Here is a 23,191-nt window from a genome sequence, read left to right on the forward strand (position 1 = left end):
TCTATAACTTAAACATGGCAGTATAGATTTACCAAGACTTAGCTACTGATATTATTGATGTTATATTAAATGATGTGGTGATTTGATTAAGAATGGCCCCTGTCTTAGTCATTACTCTGTTTCTGTGAGGACACTATGATCAAGGCAGCTTTGAAAGAAAACATTTAATTGGGGGCCTACTAACAGTTTAGAAGAGTTAGTCTGCCATCATCATGGTGGGGAGCATGGCGGCAGGCAGACAGGCGCAGTGTGGGAGAGTAGTTGAGTACTTACCTTTTGGTCTGCAGGCACGAGACAGACAGAGATGGAGACTGAGACAGGGTAGGGGAGAGAGAGAGAGAGAGAGAGAGAGAGAGAGAGAGAGAGAGAGAGAGAGAGAGAGAGAGTCATGGACCATTGAAACCTCAAAGTGAAACCCCAGTGACATACCTCTTCCAACAAGGTTACCCCTACCAATCCTTCCTAAATAGTTTACCAACTGGGAACCAAGCATTCAAATATATGAGTCTATGGGGGTTATTCTCATTCAGACCACCACAGCTCCCATAGAGTCAAGTATTTTTTTCTCCAGTTTGTGCAACTGTTTGGAGACGTGGCCTGGAGGAAACGTGCTACTAGGGGTGGGCTGTGAGGTTTCAAAAGAATCATGAGATTTCAGATACTCTCTCTCTAACTTGTGTTTGTGGATCAACATGTGAGTTCTTAGTTCTTCCTCTGTCTGGTATCTTGGACTGTAACCTTATGAAAACATAAGACAAATTAAATTCTTTCATTTAGAAGTTTCCTAGGTCATGGTGTTTCATCATACCAGTGGAACATTAACTAGGACACATGGTAAAGATGCCAAGTGGTCACCCTGAAAATTTACATATAAGTAATATTATATGTAGTCAATACACACATACACACACACACACACACACACACACACACACACACACACACAGAGTAACAATGTAAAAAAGGCCATGAATTTGATAGGGGTGTTGGAAGGAGGAAAGGGAAGGCAGAAATGAGGTAATTAAATTACGATCTCAAAATAAACAATAAAAGTATTATTAAATAAGAAATGCCATCTTGACTTTAAAAGAACAAAGAAAGAAAACCACAAATATCTGCTTAATACATATGTATATATGTACAAACATATTTTTGACAAAAACAGATGAAACACACATGGTAAATATGATCATCATTTTGGTAATTGGCCTTCTGGCCTTATTTGGTATTTATAACTCTCTTCTATTACCCATTCTCTTTTCCCTCTATCTTCAGTAAGTAAGTAGCTCAGTAGGTTTTGTCTCATTGCCTGGAAAGGTAACCCACATCTGCATTCCTGAAGATTATACACACACACACACACACACACACACACACACACACACGCACACACATACTATATATAATTTTACCTCAGTTGGGTTGTGTCTTAGGGTCTCTATTGCTGTGACGAGACACCATGACCATGGCAACTCTTATAAAGGAAACATTTAATTAAGGTGGCTGTTTATATTTTCAGAGGTTTAGTCTGTTATCATCATGACAGGATGTAAAACTACACTGGTTCCATTCCGTGCTTTACTCGCTCCATGCTACAGGAACTAGGCAGAAGATTTAAAAACACACAAACACAGACAGAGACAGACAGACAGACAGGGCCATAAGGACATCCTTGAGACAAGAATGCCAAGAATGCCCCTTTATTGTTCTAAGGGGCAGCTTATATAGTGTTCTGGCCACGCCCCAGCTCTCGGGATCTTTCAGCTGCAGACCCATCAGAACCCACTCCCCTGCCATCAGAGTCTCTGCTCAGAGCAGCTGCAGGCTGCTCAGAGCAGAGGAAAACAAGTTGTTTACAAGAAATTCAGGGTCTGGTGGTTTGCAGTCCCCAACAACAGGGACCATGGTGGCTGGGAGTATGATGGTATACAGGCAGACATGGTGCTGGCTACATCTTGATCAGAAGGCAACAGGAAGTAATCTGTCTCATTGGTCGTGGCTTGAGCATATATGAGACCTCAAAACCTGCCTCCACAGTGACACACTTTCTCCAACAAGGCCACACTTCCTAGTAGTGCCACTCCTTTTGGGGACCATTTTCTTTCAAACAACCACAGATTGTTAAAGATTTCTGTTGTACTTAATCACAGGACATGGTCACAGAACACCAAGAGATGCCTTGATGATCTCCAGAACTTCAGATATAATCTTCCTTACCTCTTTTGAGGTGGTCTAGATCAGTCTCTCCTGCTAAAACTAAATCTTTTCTTAGCCAATTGACTGAAGGGCATCAGGAACACCAAATGACCATGGAGAAATCTTAATTCCTAGTTCAGTGGAACGGTTGTTGTGCTTCTTTAGCAGAACCACTCCCCCCTTTGCAACAAAGATTTTTAGGCCAGAAAAGCATAAGGTTGCAAGAATAGTGTAAAACTACTAGTGGGTCACTAGTGGTGATAGTAAATGGTACCAATTCCCATGTCTACCCATTGATTTCTGGGCCTATGAACAGTGTCTTAGGGTTTCTCTTGCTGTGAAGAGATACCATGACCAAGGCAACTTATAGAAAGGAAAACATTTAATTGGAAATGGCTTAGAGTATCAGAGGTTTCGTCCATTATCATCATGGTGGGAAGCAGGACAGTGTACAGGCAGACATGGTGCTGGAGAAGGAGCTGAGAGTTCTATGTCTTGATCTGCAGGCAGTAGAAGGAGACTATCTCCCACACTCTCCCAAGGTACCGTATGTACCTTGAGCATATGAGACCTCAAAGCCCACCCCACAGTGACACACTTCTTCCACATCTACTCCACCAAGGCCATACCTCCTAATAGTGCCATTCCCTATGGGGCAAGCATTCAAACACATGAGTCTATGGGGGCCATTCCTATTCAAACCACAAAAGTTTTATTCATTTCCTTCAACTGTTTGTTAGTTTTTTTCTTGGCTTTCTTTAATGGATTTATTCATTTCCTCCATTTTTTGTTTGTTTTTCCCTCACTTTCTTTAAGGGATTCATTTATTTGCTCTTTAAGGACCTCTAGCATCTTCATAATGTTGGTTTTAAGGCCATTTCCTTGTGCTTCAGCTATGTTGGAATATTCAGAGCCTGCTGTAGTATGATAAGTAGGTCTGGTGGTGACATGTGTCCTGGTTGTTGTTGAATGTGTCCTTATGCTGGTGTTTAAGCATCTGGATTTGGGTTGATTATATGTCTAGGTGTTGATTTCTGAGTTTGTCTTTGTTGGATAGGTGTTTTGTTCCTTGATTTCTGTTCCCTTTCTGGTCTTCTGGGCAGAGTGGCCTGTGATCTCCACCTGAGTTGGGGGCTGGATTTCTGATGGCTGGGGTGACCTCTGGTTGAGTAGAGGGTTTCTGCCCAAGGTGTGAGTTGGAGTTCTGGTGACTGGCGTGGCCTCTGGTCCAGCCGGTGTTCCTCCGCTATGGTTGGGAGCCAGAATGTGGTGATCAGGCGATTTGGGGTAGGTTGGGCAGTCACTGAGTGAAGACAGTGTGCAGGTGGGTGGACTACCTGGAGTTTTAATGACTGGCTTGGCATCTGATCAAGCAGAGGGCCTACACAGGAGCTGGAGGGTGGGATACCATGACAAGGAGGGTAGGGGTGTTTGAGGGTAGGGTGGGTGGGCACTGAGAGAGTGGGAGTGGTTCATGGGGGCAACCTACTAGGAGTTCTGGTGGACATAGGCTGAGCAGACACTGAGGGAGTGGTAGTGGCCCAAAGGAGGGAGGCTTATTCTGGTTGCCTACATGGCCTCTGGTAGAACAGGGAGTTCCCACCAGAGTTGTGGGTTCTTTATTTCCTTTCTTCCTTGTTTTCATGCTTCCTTCTTTCTTTCCTTCCTTCTTCCCCTCCCTCTCTCCTTTCCTCTCTCTCTCCCTCCCTCCCTGTCTGCCTGCCTACCTACCTTTGAAACTCAGTGAATTTCCTTAAAGCATCTATTTTAAATTATCCATCCTAGAGTCTGTTCATAATAGTGACTATCTAGTCAGATTTTAGTGTGCTGTCTTAATCCTTAGGTGGGATCTTGGTTTCCTGGAAACATCTGATATTTGTGTAGCATCATCTGAGCTTTGAAATTATGTAAACTGTGTGTGTATTTTTTCCAAAAATTCTAAGCAGTCTCTTGGTTTCCTCTGAGTTTATGGTAAATTCCACTCTTTTAGCCCTGGATATGCTCTTTCCAAGTTTCTTGATGTTGGTATATTATCACTAACAGTATTAGAGTACAATCTAAGTCCAAGTTTGTCCCAAATCTGTAATTGGTGTGTTATCAGCATAAATTCCAAGTCTCCACAAGGGTAGTTCATCCAATCTCCCAACTTCTTCCTCTTGTTGGGAATAGATCAGATGCCTTAATCATAGTTATAGGGATTTGGTTTGGATACTGCAGGATTTTTTTTTTTTACTTTTCTCTATTGAGAAATCAATATCAGGCTTCTATTCATGCATGTGACTAATGCCATAATAATATCATGTGCAATACCCACAGCCTACCAAAACAAACATAGCATCAAGAAAGCTGCCTACTTCAGTGTTGGCTATTTGCCTAAGAATAATGAAACAAGCCACAAGCAATGCTGGCCTGAATAGCAGTTTGATAGATGAGTGATGCTGCATGTGTATTCTTGGCAGTGGGGCTTTTCCAGAAAGTCTGTTCATGGGTACTCGTTTGACTTCCTTAAATCTTCTGAAGATTAGTTTGGTGCATTAACAATCACTGAAATTGTGTCTGTAGTGAGACAGTTTCCGGAGGATCATACTCAGCTATCATCTTGCTCTGGCTACTTTTCAAAGTACTCATTTTAAACAAATGATAATTTATCAAAATTTGTATTTTACATATACATAATAAAATTTGCTAGTTAGCAAATCTATCTACTCATATTGTTATTTCTCCTTTCCTGGTGAGAAGATTTAAGATTGTCTCTTAACAAATTTTACATATAAAATACAATTTATTAACATTTAGTCACTGATCTGTAAATTAAATATTGAGAACTTAGCCATCCTATATAACTGTAACATTATGCCCTCTGAATAATATCTCCCCATAATCTGATAGCTATCTATCATTCAATTATTTGTTTCTTTGAGTTTTACTATTTTTAAAATCTATATCTTGCAGTATTCATCTCTCAATGTTTGGCTTATTTTACTTAGTATAATGTCCTCCATGTTCATTAGTGTTGTGGCAAATGAGAGAATTTTCTTTTTTTATATATCCTATTACACACACACACACACACACACACACACACACACACACACTTGACATTTTCTTTATCCATTCACCTGTCAATAGAGTTGAGTTGTTTCTATGTCTTGGCTGTTGTGAACATAGAAGTTCCTATGTAAACGGAGACTGCTCTTAAGTTTCCTGGCCACCTAGACCCAAATAATCACACAGGACCTGTATTAGTTACAATATTGTTTGGCAAATAGCTTAGACATATTCCTACCTATCTCTTATATCTTATATTAACCCATTTCTATTAATCTGTGTATCACCATGCGGCTGTGGCTTACTGGAAAGGTTCTGGTGGCAGTGTCTTTCTCTTTTGGCAGGTACATGGCATCTCCTTGATTCTGCCTACTCTCTCTATCTCTGTTCAGATTTCCTGCCTGACTTTACTCTGCTAATCCATTGGCCAAAACAGCTTTATTCATCAGCCAATAAAAGCAACACATATACAGGACATCCCACATCATCTCCCCTTTTCTGTCTAATTAAAAAGGAAGGTTTTAACTTTAACAGTAAAATTACTTATAACAAAGCAGGATTCCAGCAAGAATTATAGTTACAATATTTAGTTTGTTTATATTTGGCAAATTAAGGAAAATATTCTATCATCTATCCTATCTTTGTGAGTCTAAAGTTTTATGTCTAATGTATCTTTTATCATAATTAGGGAAAACTATAACTATAACTATCTGTCTTCAACTCTTCAAAGACCCCAGAAAGATATAATATTACCTAAGTAAACAAGAAGTGTATTATAAACAACTTCCAAAGTTCTAGAATTGACAGAGACATCTTGTTGCCTGAACAGTCACCCATAGTTCTTCTGTACCATTGGGGCATCCAACTTCAACACACAGGTCCATAGTACCCAGCAGACTTTTCCATGAAGCAGGAAATTTGAAGATCTTTTCTGCCTTATAATGACAAATTTTATTAGTTGTCCTCTTCTGTGTTCTGCAGAATGTCTTCTGTGAAGCAGTAACCCTGAAGAACCATCCCATCTTTTGGAAAACTTAGCAGTTACTTTTCTGTGGGTTCTGCATATCCAGTTCATACAGCATACCATAAAGCAGTGCAGGCAAGAACAGTTTGTTAGAAATTGACTGTGACCATTAATCACTTATAATCAACCTCCTTTAAATGAATACAAACCTTTATAAACAATCATTTTGGGAATTTGGACATAGTTTTCTCCAGACTGTTTCCTGCTGTTTGTTGGACAAAGTATTTTTAGGGTTTATGGAGACCTTTTGTGGGGTCTTGCTCCATCAAACCACATTAGCCTGGAAGTAAACCACATGTTCTCATCTTCTGTGCAAACAAAAGCAGAACCTTTTTTTCCAAGGTAACATAGACTCAAATTTTGAATCAAAATACCTTTACGTTAGTTTAGCTTAACAGCCCCCAGAATCAAATATCTCTCTGCAGTCAAAAAATTAAAAATAAAACACGATAATATACACAATCCAGACTTTCTGTGTATATTCCATCTTTACATGGTTTATTTTTCTTTACTCCTTTAATCTATGACTATACTCTTTTATATTACTTTTACTGTCTCTTTAAAGACTTTGTTTTATTTTTTAAACCTATTTCTTTTTATTGCTGTCTATACTCTTTTTTCTTCTCTCTCCCAAGCCTATGTACATTTATTCAACACTGTGAACCATTCAGAGGCCTTTTTAATCTGAAAATGTCTTTATTGTGTATCTATAATCATTTTCTGAATAGGAGCACTTTTTTAAAAATTGCTAAGCAGAAGTGGCTAGGACCAACTCTGTGGCCCTTCCTGTTTGCTATGCCCAGTTCAACATGGTGGAAGTATGTTCACTGCCTCTGCAAGCCATGCTCACTGCCCCAGCTCCAGGGACTCAGCAGGTCTATGTTACCATTAAGCAATTTGTAACATGCTCCTCACAGATCCCATTTAAGTGTTCCATAACCACACCAGCATGAAACAGAAAGTCAGCTCTTAAAGGAATTATGCAGTTTTTGCTGCTAATGATGAGTCCGAAAGCCGTCTCTTAATGGAATCATGCCTCTGCTTGTCTCTAACAAACAGAGCCCACTCGAGAAAATGCTGCTACCAAGAAATTGTGTTTAACTCTGTTCTTTTGTATCTATAATTCCTTCCCAAGCGCTCTCAGGTTTTATGTGAATGTAGTTGACCCACGTTGGTGCACCTTTGTAAACAGAGACTGCTCTTAAGTTTCCCAGACACCCAGACCCAAATAACCACACAGAAACTATATTAATTACAATACTGTTTGACCAGTAGCTTAGATGTATCCCTACCTATCTCTTATATCTTATATAAACCCATTTCTATTAATCTGTGTATCACCATGAGGCTGTGGCTTACCAGAAAGGTTCTGGTGGTGGTGTCTTTCTACTTCAGCAGATACATGGTGTCGTCTTGATTCTGCCTACTCCCTCTCTATATCTCTGTTCAGATTTTCTGCCAGGCTTTACTCTGCTAAGCCATTGGTTTCTCTTTTTTCTTCTTCTCCTCTTTCTCTTTCCCTTCTCCTTTACCTCCATTTCTTAATTTTTATTTTCTTGCCTGACTTTGTTATCATGGTAATACTAGCCTTATAAAAAAGAATTTAGATGTATCTCTTCTTTTTCTAGTTTTTGAAAGAGTTTGAGCAGTATATTTTTTTATCCTTTAAAAATTTTTGTTAAGGCTGTGCAGTGAAGCCATATTCTGAGTTCATTGATGAAGCACTTTTTACCATTGATCCAATCTCCTTCCTGTGTTTATATTTTCTGTTTCAATACAATGCAGATAGATTTGAATATGTTTAAGAGTTAACCATTTCTTGTAGATTGTATAACTTGTTGGTATGTAATTGTTCAAAGTGGTCTCATGATGCATTTTATTTTTATGGTAACAGTTGTGATGTCACTTCTTTGATTTCTTATTTTATGATTTAGGTGTTCTCTTATTTTTCTAAGTTTAGGTAAACGTATATTGATTGTTACCTTTTTAACAAATCAACTCTTTATTGGTCTTTTAAAATTATTTTTTGTAGTTTCTATTTCATTTATTTCTACTCTAATCTTTCTTACTTTCTTCCTTCTACCAATTTTGATTTAGGAAAATTTTCTAGAGGACATTTTTTGTTTGTTTTGAAGACAAGATCTCTCCTTGTAGCCTAGACTGACCTTTTATGGAACTCACTATTAGTTTAGAATGGTCTCATATATGAGATTTCCTTTTCCAGCCTCTCAAGTACCAAAGATATAGGTATATACCACCATGCCTGGTAAGTTATTACTGTCTTCTTTTGAAATCGGTTTCACTATGTAGCCAAAGCTTGCAACTAGTACTATTTCTGTCTCAGCTTCCCTTCTGAGTTCTGAGTGTGTGTGTGTGTGCGCGCACACACACTTTGGAACTTTTCCTGTACATTTTTGGTATGTTTGATTTCCATTTTTCTTTATCTCATAATGTTTTTTTTTGTATTTGTGTGTATGTGTGGTCTGCACATGTAAGTGTGTATATGTGGAGACTACTTAAGAGTAACATTAGATATCTTTTTTGATTGTTCTCCAACTTATTCTTTGAGGCAAGATCTCTCAATTGAATCTATTACTTGAAGATAGGGCTAGACTAATTTGGGCTAGACTAATTTAGCTTTCTAGCTTGTTCTGACAATCCAGTCTCTGACTTGTAAGCACCTAAATCATAAGAGGGCTGTTAAATCTGCTGCCTGGCATTTATGTGAGTTTCAAGGATTCAAACTCCAGACTTCTTGCTTGTGTGGCAAGCATTTTATCCACTGAAAAATTTCCCAAGTCCCTATCTCAAAATCTTTTAAATTTTTCTTTCAGTTTCTTCATTGACTATTCAAGAGCATGGTTAATTTCCATCTCTTTGCAATTTTATAAAATTCCTCTTGATAGTAATTTCTAGTTTCATATCATGAATAGAAGGGAAGCTTGATGTGATTTCAACCTTAAAATTTTGTGAGGCTTATTTTGTGCCTTAACATGTCATGTATCCCAGAAAATATTCCATGAGAACTTAAGAATATGGAATTTCTTTGTTTTAGGGTGGGTGGAATGTTTTATGTTTTTTAGGTTCACGTGATACAAAATATTGATCAACTCCAAAGTTTCCTTATTAATTTTCTGTCTGGAAGATCTGCTCATTGGGGAAGTAGGATATTGAGGTCTGCTAGTATTATATTGTAGTCTATTTGATGCCTTTGAGCCTTTAATATTATTTATTTATTAGAAATTTCCACCTCGTTCCTGCCTCCCTTTTCCCTCCCCCTCCCTCCTCTCCCTCCCTCTCTAGTCCTAAGAGCAGTCAGGGTTCCCTGCTTCGTGGGAAGTCCAAGGTCCTCCCCCTTCCATACAGGTCTATAAAGGTGAGCATCCAAACAAACCAGGCTCCCACAAAGTCAGTCCATGAAGTAGAATCAAAATCCAGTGCCACCGTCCTTGGCTTTTCAGTCAGCCTTCATTGCCAGCCACATTCAGAGTGTCCAGTTTGATCACATGCTCCATCCCTCCCAGTCCAGCTGGCCTTGGTGAGCTCCCATTAGATCAGTCCCACTGTCTCAGTGGGTTGACGGACCCCTCACGGCCCTGACTTCCTTGCTCATGTTCTCCCTCCTTCTGCTCCTCATTTGGACCTTGGGAGCTAAGTCTAGTGCTCCAATGTGTGTCTCTGTCTCTATCTCCATCCATCGCCAGATGAAGGTTCTATGGTGATATGCAAGATATTCATCAGTGTGGCTATGGGACAAGGCCAGTTCAGGCACCCTCTCCTCTGCTGCCCAAGGAACTATCTGGGAACCTCTCCTTGGACCTGGGAACCCCTCTAGAGTCAAGTCTCTTGCAAACCCTAAAATGGCTCCCTTAATTAAGATATTTACTTCCCTGCTCCCATATCCACCCTTCCTCCATCCCACCCATCCCATTCCCCCGAGCTCTCCCGAATCCTTCCCTTCTCCCTTCTCTCTACCCATCTCCCCTTATATCCTCCCCCCCCCCACACCCCCGTGCACCCAAATTTTGCCTGGCAATTTTGTCTACTTCCAATACCCAGGAGGATAACTATATGATTTTCTTTGGGTTCACCTTCTTATTTAGCTTCTCTAGGATCACGAATTATAGACTCAATGTCCTTTAATTATGACTAGAATCCACTTATGGGTGAGTACATACCATATTCATCTTTTTGGGTCTGAGTTACCTCACTCAGAATAGTGTTTTCTATTTCTATCCATTTGCATGCAAAATTCAAGATGTCATTGTTTTTCACCTCTGAGTAAAACTCCAATGTGTATATGTTCCACACCTTCTTTAACCATTCTTCTATTGAGGGCACCTAGGTTGTTTCCAGGTTTTGGCTATTACAAATAGTGCTGCTATGAACATAGTTGAACAAATGCTTTTGTAGTATGATTGGGCATCTCTTGGGTATATTACCAAGAGTGGAATTGCTGGGTCCTGAGGTAGGTTGACTCCCAGTTTCCTGAGAAACCGCCACACTGATTTCCACAGTGGTTGCACAAGTTTACATTCCCACCAACAATGGAAGAGTGTTCCCCTTACTCTACATCCTCTCTAGCACAGGCTATCATTGGTGTTTTTGAGTTTAGCTATTCTGACTGGTGTAAGATGGTATCTCAAAGTTGTTTTGATTTGCATTTCCCTGATCGCTAAGGAGGTTGAGCATGACCTTAAGTGTCTTTTGGTCATTCGAACTTCTTCTTTTCAGAATTCTCTGTTCAGTTCAGTACCTCATTTTTAATTGGGTTAATTAGAGTTTTAGTGTCTAGTTTCTTGAGTTCTTTGTATATTTTGGAGATCAGACCTTTGTCTGATGAGGGATTGGTGAAGATCTTCTCCCAATGAGTAGGTTGCCTTTTTGTCTTAATGTCTTTTGCTTTACAGAAGCTTCTCAGTTTTAGGAGGTCCCATTTATTTATTGTTGCTCTTATTGTCTGTGCTGCTGGGGTTCTACCTAGGAAGTGGTCTCCTGTGCCCATGCCTTGTAGACTACTTCCCACTTTCTCTTCTATCAGGTTCAATGTGGTCAGATTAATATTGAGATCTTTAATCCATTTGGACTTGAATTTTGTGCATGGTGATAGATATGGATCTATTTTCATTCTTCTTCAGGTTGAAATCCAGTTATGCCAGCATCATTTGTTAAAGATGCTTTCTTTCTTCCATTGTATACTTTTAGCTCCTTTGTCCAAAATCAGTTGTTCATAGGTTTGTGGATTAATATCTGGGTCTTTGATTTGATTCCATTGGTTAACATCTCTGTACTTGTGCCAATACCAAGCAGTTTTCATTACTGTAGCTCTGTAATAGAGTTTGATGGTAATGCCTCCGGAAATACTTTTATTGTATAGGATTGTTTAGGCTATCCTGGGTTTTTTGTTTTTCCATATAAACTTGATTATTGTTCTCTCAAGGTCCGTGAAGAATTTTGATGGGATTTTGATGAGGATTGCATTGAATCTATAGATTGCTTTTGGTAGAATTGCCATTTTTACTATGTTGATCCTCCCAATCCAAGAGCATGGGAGATTCTTCCATTATCTGCTGTCCTCTTCAATTTCTTTCTTCGAAACCTTAAAGTTCTTGTCAAATAGATCTTTCACTTCCTTGGTTAGAGTTACCCCAAGATACCTTATGCTATTTGTGGCTATCGTGAAAGGTGATGTTTCTCTTATTTCCCTCTCTGTATCTTTGTTCTTTGTGTATAGGAGGGCAACTGATTTTTTGGAGTTGATCTTGTAACCTGCCACATTACTAAAGGTATTGATCAGCTGTAGTAATTCTCTGGTAGAGTTTTTGGGGTTGTATATGTACACTATCATATCATCTGCAAATAATGAAAGTTTAACTTCTTCCTTTCCAATTCGAATCCCCTTGATCTCTTTATGCTGTCTTATTGCTATTGCTAGAACTTCAAGCACTATATTGAAGAAGTATGGAGAGAGTGGACAGCCTTGTCTTGTTCCTGATTTTAGTGGGACGACTTTGAGTTTCTCTCCATTTAATTTAATGTTAGCTGTCGGCTTGCTGTATATTGCTCTCTTCTAGCACTATGTATGCCTGCATGATGCCATGCTTCTTGCCATGACAATAATGGACTACACCTCTGAGTTGTAAGCCAGCCCCAATTAAATGTTTTCCATTGTAAGAGTTGCTGTGATCATAGTGTCTCTTCACAGTAATTGGACACTGACTAAGGCTGGTGCGGGAGAATTATCTGTATTCTGTCAATCATATTTTAATAAAACACTGATTGGCCAGGCAGGAAGTATAGGTGGGTCAACCAGACAGGAAGTAGAGGCGGGGTGATGAGAACAAGAATATTCTGGAAAGCAGGAAGCTTCCTCCGCACTCCTGTGCAGACCACCGAAGAGGCAGCATGTAACTTGCCCAGCTGAAAAAGGTACCAAACCATATGGCTAACATAGATGAGAATAATGGGTTAATATAAGCTATAAGAGTTAACAGGAAGCCTTAGCTAATGGGCCAATCAGCTTTATAACTTATAGAGATCTCTGTGTGATTGATTTTCTCTGGGACTTGCCGGCTGTGGGTTACCGGGCGGGAACAGATACCCCAACAAGCCGGCCCTCATGTTACATAAGGCAATCCACTTATAAGAGAAAACATACAATATTTGTCTTTTTGGGTTTGAGTTACCTCGCTCAAGGTGATTTTTTTCTAGTTCATCCATTTACCTGCAAATTTCATATTTTTAACAGCTGAGTAATAGTCCACTGTGTAAATGTACCACATTTTCATTATCTGTTCATCTATTGATGGGTATGGGCATCTAGGCTGTTTCCAATTTCTGTGTTTTATGACTAGAGCAGAATGAACATAGATAAATAAAGTATCTATGTAGTAGGATATAGAATCATTTTGGGTATAATCTCAAGAGTGGTATAGCTTGATCTTAGGATAAATCTATTCCCAGCCTTCTGATGAACTACCATACTGATTTCCATAGTGGCTGTACATGTTTGCACTTCCACCAACAATAAATAAGCGTTATCCTTTCTTCACATTCTCATTAGCATGAGCTGTCATTTGTTTTATTGATCTTGTCCATGCTGACTGACTTAAGATGAAAGCCCAAAGTAGCTTTGATTTGCATCTCCATGAAGACTAGTGTGTTGGTTTGAGTGAAAATTGCTCCCATAAAAATTGCTCCCATAGACTCATAGGGAGTGATGTTATTAGAGATATGACCTTGTTGGAATGGGTGTGGCTTTGTTAGAGGAAGTGTGTCTCTGTGGTTGGGCTTTGAGATTTCAGAAGCTCAAGCCAGGCCTAGTGGCTCACTATCTCTTCCTGCTACCTGTGGATCCAGATGTAGAACTCTTCAGCTACCACTCCAGCACCATGTCTGCCTGCATGCCACCATGCTTTCCACCATAACAATAATGGCCTAAACCTCTGAACTATAAGCCATTTCCAGGGAAATATTTTCCTTTGTTAGAGTTTCCGTGTTCATGGTGTCTTTTCACAGAAATAAAACACTAACTAAGACAAGTAAAGATGTTGAACATTTCTTTAAGTGTTTTTCTGTCATTTGTGTTTCATCTTTTGAGAACTCTCTGCTTAATTCTTTATGTCATTTTTAAATTGGGTTATTTGCCTTCTTGATATCCAATCTTTTAAATTATGTATTTTAAACACTAGCCCTCTATTGGATGTGTGTTTGGTAAAGACCTTTACCTACTCAATCTTAACCAAGGCTACCAAAGTAGCCTGCCACTTTGCCCAAATGATGGTGTCCTTTGCCATATAGAAGCTTTTCAGTTTCATCAGGTTCTTTTGATTTTAGTGTCTGTTTGTGTCATAAATGTTCTGTTTAGAAAGTCTTTTCCTGTGCCAGCGAGTTAAAGCTTATTTCCCAATTTTTCTTCTTTCAGATAGACTGAGGGTATTTGGTCTTAGGGTATCTGGTCTTATGTTGAAGTTCTTAGTCCATTTGGAGTTGAGTTTTGTGTAGAATGATAAATATGGATCTATTTGCTTTTGTCTACATGCAGCCATCCAGTTTGAACAGCACCATCTATACAAGATTCTGTCTTTTCTTCTGCATGTATTTTGACTTCTTTGTAAAAAGTCAGGTGTTCATATGTTGGCATACAAAAGTATTGCACAATAGCCTGGAATGAAATAAACAAAGATTTTTTTATCTGGGGATAAACTCACAGAAAGAGTAGCAATCTGCAGTCCTCTGCATGTGTTGAGAACTGGAACTGAATCCAGCAGCCAAGTGGCCTGCACACACTTTTCATCTGATGTGGGAGTCCCCTCCCCTCTGTGTGCTGTGATTACCACTAATGAATAAAGAAGCTGCCTTGACCTGTTAATGTGACAGAACTTAGGTAGGTGGGGAGGACTGAACTGAATGCTGGGAGAAAGAAGGGTGGAGTCAGAGAGACACCATGGAGCCACTGCTGGAGATAGACATGCTGGATCTTTAACTGGTAAGCCACTGCCACGTGGTGATACACAGATTAATAGAAATGGATTAAATTAAGATGTAAGAGTTAGCCAGTAAGAAGCTAGAGCTAATGGACCAAGCAGTGTTTTAATTAATACAGTTTCTGTGTGGTTATTTTGGTTCGGGGCGGCCAGGATGAACAAGCAACCTCCTTCTACATTTGTCTGCCTTTATAGTGTATGGGACCATGCCCAAAGTGGGATGGTATCTTAAAGGCTATTGGCTGAAGGAGTTCCCACAGTACCTCCCCTTTTGTCTAAATAAGAGAGTTCTAAGCCTAATACAAAACTATTTACAATAAGAACAAATATCAAGTATTGTCCAGGGAAAACAAGAGGCAAAAACATAAATAAAAATTAGAATTACAACCAGCATGAACAACATCAAACAAGAAACATATGCTAAATGTTTCAATAGTTATCCAATTTTAAGGAGTCTAAAAGATTCAAGAAATAGCAGAGACAACTGGCTACCTGGGCAATCACCCAAATTTTCATTTGCAATGTTCAGGCAACCAACTTTGGCTAAGGCCTAGAGTAACTGACAGACCATTTTGAGAGGCAGGAAAATTTTAAAAACTGTCTTACCCTGTCTTGGCAAGGTTTGGCAGTCTTTTTGCTTGTATGCTGCTTGTCCAGTCTGGACACTGTGCATTTTGTCAGTGGTCAAGGCAGGGCAGTTCTTTGCCCAAAGGTCAGTTTTGCTTAGAAGCAAACAAGCTCCAAGTGGAATGTCTTCAGTGCCCAACATTCTCTCAGGAATAGATCGGTGCTGCCAGGACCAATCGTGTCTCGTGTTAACAGAATTCTAATTTTATTTAAATGCCATATTCTGCAGGTCTTTAAAGTACTTGAAGATTATCTCTCTAACTGAAATATATCTCTGTATATCTAGAAAATCTAACTAACATGATTACAAGTTTGACTATTATAAATGACTATTAATCTGTAGTTTTAAATTATACATTGCATTTTTAAATGAACTGCACAAACACAATACCTTAAAGAGCAAAAAATACATATACATAGTGTAACTAAATCGACCTTAAATTTGTATCAATAGATCAAGATCCATACCAAGAAATAAATGCAGAGTATTTATTTTTATATAATATCCCCCTCATTTCCATTAACCATTTATAACTAACCCTTTTAAAATTAAAATAAACGTTTATAAACAGTCATTTTGGGAATTGGGCCTAGTTTTCTACAAACTGCTTCCTACTGTTTGTTAAGCTAAGTATTTTTAGGGTTCACAGAGACCTTTCGGGGGGCTTTGTTCCACTAAACGACATTAGCCTGACAGGAATTCACAGGTTCTCATTTTATGTGGAAACAAAAGCAGAACTTCTTTTTCAAATCAACCAATTTTCCAAATATTCCAAAACCCAAACAAGATACCTTTATGTTGATTTAACTTAGCAGCCCTCAGAATCAAATGTTTCTCTGCAGTCAAAAAATTCAAAGAAAACACAATAATATACATAATCCAGATTATCTGTGTATATTCCATCTTTATGTGGCTTATTTTTCTTTGCTTTTTTAATCTATGTCTGTCTGTACTATTTTATATTACTGTTACTGTCTCTTTAAAGACTTTTATTTTTTAAATTATTTTTATAACTGTCTATACTCTTTTCCTTCTCTCTTCCAAGCCTACATATATTTTTTTAAACATTAAATGTATGACCCATTCAGAGGTTTATTTTTGTCTGAATCTGTCTTTATAGTGTATCTGTAATCATTTTCTGACCAGGAGCACCTTTTTTAAAAGCTAAGCAGGTGTGACTAGGAACAACTTCAGGGCCCTGCCTGTTTGCTCCACCCAGTCCAACATGGCAGAGGTATGTTCACCACCTCTGCGAGCCATGCTCACTAACTCAGCTCCAGGGACGCAGTTGGTCTATGTTGCCATTAAACAGTTTGTAACATGCTGCTTATGAACTCCATTTAATTGCTCCATATCAGGACCTCCCAAAAGAACCAGAGCCATTTATGTGAACCAGGAAGCCATTTTTTAAAGGAGCCATGCTGTTTTTGCTGCTAATGCTGAGTCAAAAAGCCTTCTATTAAAGGAATCACGCTTCTGCTTGCCTCTAGCAAACATAGCCTATCTGAAAAAAAAAAAATGCGGCTACCAAGAATCTGCACTTGGCTTCCGTTTTTTGTGGGTCTAGAAGTCTTTTTTCTTAAGCTTTTTTTTTTAGGTCTTTTGTGGATCCATGCCCTAGATGGTGGCGCCAATTTGTTGGTGTACAAAAGAGTTCCACAGTAGACTGGAATGGAGTATAACAAAGGTTTATTTATCTCGGGATAAACTCACAGAAACAATAGTGATCCCCAGTCCTCTGTATGTGCTGGGAACTGGAACTGAATCCAGCAGTCAAGAGGCCCACACATGCTTTTCATCTGCATTTATAGTACATGAGACCATCATTTTAAAGGCTGTTGGCTGAAGGAGTTTCCACAGCACCCACAGATGTATGAACTTATGCCTGGATCTTCAATTCAATTTCATTAGCCAACATGTCTGTTTTTATGCCAATGACATGCTGTTTTTTATTACTTACAGTTTTTAAAATAATTCATTGAGAATTTTTGCATCTATGTTCATAGGAGATATATTGATGTGTAATTTTTTTCTTTGTTGGGTCTTTATGTAGTTTGAGTATCAGAGTAATTGTGGTGGGTAATTGTGGCTATATAATACTAATCAGGCAATGCTCCTTTTGTTTTTATAGGAATAATTCTTTGAAGGTCTCACAGAATTTTGCTCTGAATTCACCTGGCCCTGGACATTTTTTTGGTTGGGAATCTTTTAATTACTGCTTCTATTTTGCTAGGTGTTAAAGATCTACTTAAATTGCCTATCTGATCTTGATTTAACTTTGGTAGGTCATATATATCAAGAAATTCATCCATTTCTTTTAGGGTTTCCAGTTTAGTGGAGAACAGATTTTTAAGGTATGTCCTTATGATTCTCCTCAGTGTCTGTTATAATGTCCCCCCTTTAGTTTATAATTTTATTTTTTTGGATCTTTTCTCCTCATTTTTTTTTAGCTATTTTGGCTAAGTATTTGTCTATTTTATTGATTTTCTCAAAGAAATTACTCCTTATATTATTGATTCTTTGTTTTCCTTCTTATTTTTGTTTCTATTTCATTGATTCAGACTTGAGTTTGATTATTTTTTGCCATCTTCTCTTTGGATGTTATTTTGTCTTTTTGTTCTAGAGCTTTCAGGTATCCCACTAAGTTGGTAATATGAAATCTCTACATTTTTTTAAATGTTGGTACTCAGTGATATGAACTCTCTTCTTAGAACTGTCATCATTGTGTCCCATAGATTTGGGTATGTTGTGTTTTCACTTTAATTCAATTATGATAAAATAGTTTTAATTCCCTTCTTGCTTTTTTCATCTATTTTCCGTTTAGTTGTGAATTGCTTGAAGCAGTAATTTAAAAATTACCCATAAAGAAAATCCCAGGACCAGACATACTCACTGCTTAATTCTACCAAATGCTTAAGAACGAGGTATCATTAAGTTTAATATATAGCTCAGGCAGCCTTAAACAAATTGTAGTCCTCCTATGTCAGTCTCCTGAATGTTGAAACAACAGATATGAGTCGACACATCTTACTTGCCATCAAATTCTTAAAATCCCAAGAAAAGGAGTGAAAGTTGAATATAAGAGTAGGAAACCTTGTAACATGAGCAGTCTCCCATAAGATAATCCAGATTTCTCAGGAAAAATCTTACAGGCCAGAAAAAGGAGAATGATTTATTCAAAGTTTTGAAAGAAGAAATAAACGTCCAGAAAGAGTGTCATTATAAAAACTATGCTTTCGAAATGAAGAAAAGAGCGACATCCACAAACAAACTCAAAGTTTAGGAGTTCATCCACAGTAGACCTAACTTACAAGAAATGACAAAAGAAGTTTCTCAAGTTTGAACAAGAGATTGCTAATTTTGCTGGCTAGTTTTATGCCAACTTGATCTGAGAGGAGGGACCTCAACTGAGAAAATGCCTCCCTAAGATCCAGCTATAAAGCATTTTCTTAATTAGTGATTGTTGGGAGAGGATCCAGACCATTGTGGGTGGTACTATACCCGGAATTGTGTTCCTGGATGCTGTAAGAAAACAGGTTGAGCAAGCCATGGGATGCATGCTATTCAGCAACACTTCTGCATCGCTGCTGCATCATGATGCTCCTGCCTCTAGGTTCCTATCCTATTTGAATTTCTTACTTGATTTCCTTTGGTGATGAACAATGGTATGGAAATGTAAGCCAAATAAACCCTTTCTTCCCCAACTTGCTTTTGGTCATGTTTCATTACAATAATAGTAACCCAAACTAAGACACTAGTTAACAAGAGGAAAAAATATAAAAGGATAAAACTCATCCTAAAGTATGAGTTTTGTCAAATTCATAATTCTACAATGCAACTAACCATGGCATATACAATATGAAATGTAATAGAACATAATAATCATATTAATTTGTTGATGAATACTGTGGTGATGATTTCTAGGCTGACCATGAGATCCTGTCTCATAAAATCATGCATTAATACCAACAAAAAAGATTTTGATTGTAATGTTTTTTTTTTAGTAAATTTTATTAAATTATAAAAGTTTCCATTTCCGCTCCCCCTCCCAACACCCTCCCACTCCCCCCACTCCCCCCCTCCTTCCCCTCCGTCCCCCAGGGCAGTCAGGGTTTCCTGCCCTGTGGGAAGCTCCAGCTCCCTCCCCCTCCCTCCAGGTCCAGGAAGGCGAGCGTCCAAACAGACTGGATCCCCAAAATCCAGCATATGCAGAGGAAACAGGTCCCAGTGTCATAGTCAATGGCTTTTCAGAAAGACCCCGGGCCAGCCACAGTCAGAGAATCCGGCCAAATTCCGAGAATCTGGCTAGATCACGTCCTCGTTCAGTCCCAGTCCGACTGGCCCTGGTAAACTCTCATCAGATCCGTTCCCTTGTATCAGTGGGTGCTAGCATCCCTCGCAGTACTGATTTCGTCTTTCATGTTCCTCCTCCTTCCGCTCCCCCTCCGGACCTCGGGGGGCTCAATCCAGTGCTCCAATGTGGGCCTCCGACTGCATCGCCGACCTTCGCCAGACGAAGGATCTATGGTGATAAGCAAAATATACATCAGTATGGTCATGGGCCACGGCCGATTCAGGCACCCTCTCCTCTGTCCAGAGAGCAATCTGGGGGATTTCTCCTTGGACCTGGGATCCCATATATAATCAAGTCTCCTGTAAACCCTAAAATGGCTCCCTTAGTTGAAATATATTGTTCCCTGATCCCATATTCATCCTCCCTCCCTCCCCCCCCATCCCCGGCCACCAAGCTTTCCCCGTTCCTCCCCTACTCCCTTCTCTCTAGCCCTCTCCCCCTCCATCGACCCTCCCACCCCCCCATGCACCGGAGGTTACCTGGGACTCTTGTCTATTTCCTACCTCCTGGTGGATAGCTAAATAATCTTCATCAGGTTCATCTTCTTATTTAGCTTCTCTAGGATCACGAATAATAGGCTCAAAGACCTTTAATTATGGTTAGAATCCACTTATGAGTGAATACATACCATGTTCCTCTTTTTGGGTCTGGCTTACCTCACTCAGTAAAGCGTTTTCTATTTCCATCCATTTGCATGCAAAATTCAAGATGTCATTGTTTTTTACCGCCGAGTAAAACTCTAATGTATATATGTTCCACACCTTTTTTAACCATTTTTCTATTGAGGGGCACCTAGGTTGCTTCCATGTTCTGGCTATTACAAATAGTGCAGCTATGAACATAGTTGAACAAATGCTTTTGTAGTATGTTAGGGAATCTTTAGGGTATATTCCCAAGAGTGGTATTGCTGGGTCCTGAGGGAGGTTGACTCCCAGTTTCCTGAGAAACCGCCACACTGATTTCCACAGTGGCTGCACGAGTTTGCATTCCCACCAACAATGGATGAGTGTTCCCCTCACCCCACATCCTCTCCAGCATAGGCTATCGTGGGTGTTTTTGACTTTAGCTATTCTGACAGGTGTAAGATGGTATCTCAAAGTGGTTTTGATTTGCATTTCCCTGATCGCTAAGGAGGTTGAGCATGACCTTAAGTGTCTTCTGGCCATTCGAAGTTCATCTGTTGTGAATTCTCTGTTAAGTTCAGTACCCCCATTTTTTAATTGGGTTAATTAGAGTTTTAGTGCCTAGTTTCTTGAGTTCTTTGTATATTTTGGAGATCAGACCTTTGTCTGATGAGGGGTTGGTGAAGATCTTCTCCCAGTCAGAAGGCAGCCTTTTTGTCCTACTGACAGTGTCCTTTGCTTTACAGAAGCTTCCCAGTTTCAGTAGATCCCATTTATTCATTGTTTCTCTTATTGTCTGTGCTGCTGGGGTCCTACTTAGGAAGAGGCCTCCTGTGCCTAAATCTTGTAGACTACTTCCCACTTTCTCTTCTATCAGGTTCAAAGTGGACGGATTAATGTTGATGTCTTTAATCCATTTGGACTTGATTTTTGTGCATGGTGATAGATATGGATCTACTTTCATTTTTTTACAGGTTGACATCCAGTTATGCCAGCACCATTTGTTAAAGATGCTTTCCTTCTTCCATTGTATACCTTTAGCTCCCTTGTCGAAAATTAGGTGTTCATAAGTTTGTGGGTTAATATCTGGGTCTTCTATTCGATTCCATAGGTCGACTTCTCTGTTCTTATGCCAATACCAAGCTGTTTTCAATACTGTAGCTCTATAATAGAGTTTGAAGTCAGGGATGGTAATGCCTCCAGAAGTTCTTTTATTGTATAAGATTGTTTTGGCTATCCTGGGTTTTTTGTTTTGCCATATAAACTTGATTATTGTTCTCTGAAGGTCTGTGAAGAAGTTTGATGGGATTTTGATGGGGATTGCATTGAATCTATAGATTGCTTTTGGTAGAATTGCCATTTTTACTATGTTGATTCTCCCAATCCAAGAGCAGGGGAGGTCTTTCCATTTTCTGGTATCCTCCTCAATTTCTTTCTTCAAAGACTTAAAGTTTTTGTCAAATAGGTCTTTCACTTCCTTGGTTAGAGTAACCCCAAGATATTTTATGCTATTTGTGGCTATCATGAAAGGTGATGCTTCTCTGATTTCCCTCTCTGCTTCTTTATCCTTTGTGTATAGGAGGGCCACTGATTTTTTGGAGTTGATCTTGTATCCTGCCACGTTACTAAAGGTGTTTATCAGCTGTAGGAGTTCTTTGGTAGAGTTTTTGGGGTCGCTTATGTACACTATCATATCGTCAGCAAATAACAAAAGTTTAACTTCATCCTTTCCAATTCGAATCCCCGTGATCCCCTTATGTTGTCTTATTGCTATTGCTAGAACTTCAAGCACTCTATTGAAGAGGTATGGAGAGAGTGGACAGCCTTGTCGCGTTCCTGATTTTAGTGGAAAGGCTTTGAGTTTCTCTCCATTCAGTTTGATGTTAGCTGTCGGCTTGTTGTATATTGCTTTTATTATATTTAGGTATGATCCTTGTATCCCCAGTCTCTCCAACACCTTTATCATAAATGGGTGTTGAATTTTGTCAAATGCTTTTTCAGCATCTAGTGAGATGATCATATGGTTTTTTTCTTTCAGTTTATTTATATGATGGATTACATTGATAGATTTGCGTATGTTGAACCAGCCCTGCATCTCTGGAATGAAGCCGACTTGATCATAATGGATAATTTTTCTAATGTGCTCTTGGATTCGGTTTGCCAGTATTTTATTGAGAATTTTCGCGTCGATGTTCATGATTGTAATGTTTTGATGCAGAGTTTTTACATTTATTCTATTTGACATTCTTTGTATTTCATGTGTATGCATTTTCTCTTCTCTCCATAGATTATAGATATTTTCTGTCATTATTCCCTTTCACAACAAAATAACTTAAAATAGGATGGATGGTTTCTATTTATGTGTTAATTACTTTGTTTTGGAATTTCCATAATGTTTTGTTTTTGTCTTATAGTATCTAATAGATCTCCCTTTCTTCTTTTTTTTTCCATTCTTCTTTTTGTTACTTCGTATAATTTTAAATGGCCTATCTTTGAGTTTGTTGATTATTTGGCTACATCAAGTCTTCAGGTAATAGACATGAGTATCGAGGTTTATGTGGTGTGCCAGCCTCCTAAACCTCTCAGAATCTAGAAGGAATACTATAGCAAGCAAAAACTAGCTAAAAGGGATCTAAGGGTGAATGAATTAGTTCATACTTGTTTTCTTTTTATGTCTCATTTATTCTTCAGTGCTCTCTTGATTCCACATGATTTCCGGTTTATATATCCACACACACATAATTAACAGTTCTTTGGCAATAACAAGGATATCTTACATTTTACAGGGCCAAGAAATCAGAATAGGCTGACAAAGCCGGTGCCTGTTAGCTT

The 23,191-nt window shown here is 38.9% G+C and overlaps 1 protein-coding gene across 1 annotated transcript in view; it reads left to right on the top strand.

Moving 5' to 3' along the window:
• The window catches only part of Tex11 (testis expressed 11), a 267,891-nt gene that overhangs the window by 42,636 nt on the left and 202,064 nt on the right, over positions 1 to 23,191 (top strand). The window lies entirely within an intron of this gene.

This window comes from Myodes glareolus, chromosome X, assembly GCF_982192425.1.
Source record: "Myodes glareolus chromosome X, mMyoGla1.1, whole genome shotgun sequence".
In the NCBI taxonomy this organism is placed as follows: Eukaryota; Metazoa; Chordata; class Mammalia; order Rodentia; family Cricetidae; genus Myodes; species Myodes glareolus.